Source organism: Penaeus chinensis, chromosome 6 (genome assembly GCF_019202785.1).
Source record: "Penaeus chinensis breed Huanghai No. 1 chromosome 6, ASM1920278v2, whole genome shotgun sequence".
NCBI lineage: Eukaryota > Metazoa > Arthropoda > Malacostraca > Decapoda > Penaeidae > Penaeus > Penaeus chinensis.
The window spans coordinates 21575639-21575945 of record NC_061824.1 but is presented as its reverse complement, the minus strand read 5'-3'; positions in this window follow the sequence as shown (position 1 = coordinate 21575945).

Genomic DNA, 307 nt, shown 5'->3' with positions numbered 1-307 from the left:
GGAAGGGAAGGGGTTTGGCGGGGGGAAGGTAGTTGAGCAGGATGGGTAGCAGGACATTCCGAGATGGATGGCCTGGCTCGGGCACGGCGGAATGGCCTAGTATCTTTAACCTGAGCCTCCTCGCCCTTCGCGCTCTCCTCCCGCCTCCTCCGCTCCCCCGCCCTCCTCGCCGCCGTCTTTACTCGTCCAGGTGAGCAGCAGGGGAGCAGGTAGTGGCTTGGGGCCCCACAGCAGTAGCTCGGGTGGGGTCAGGTGGGGGCTGGGTAAGGTCAGGCGGCCGCGGGAGTCGCTGATGGTGTGTGATGGC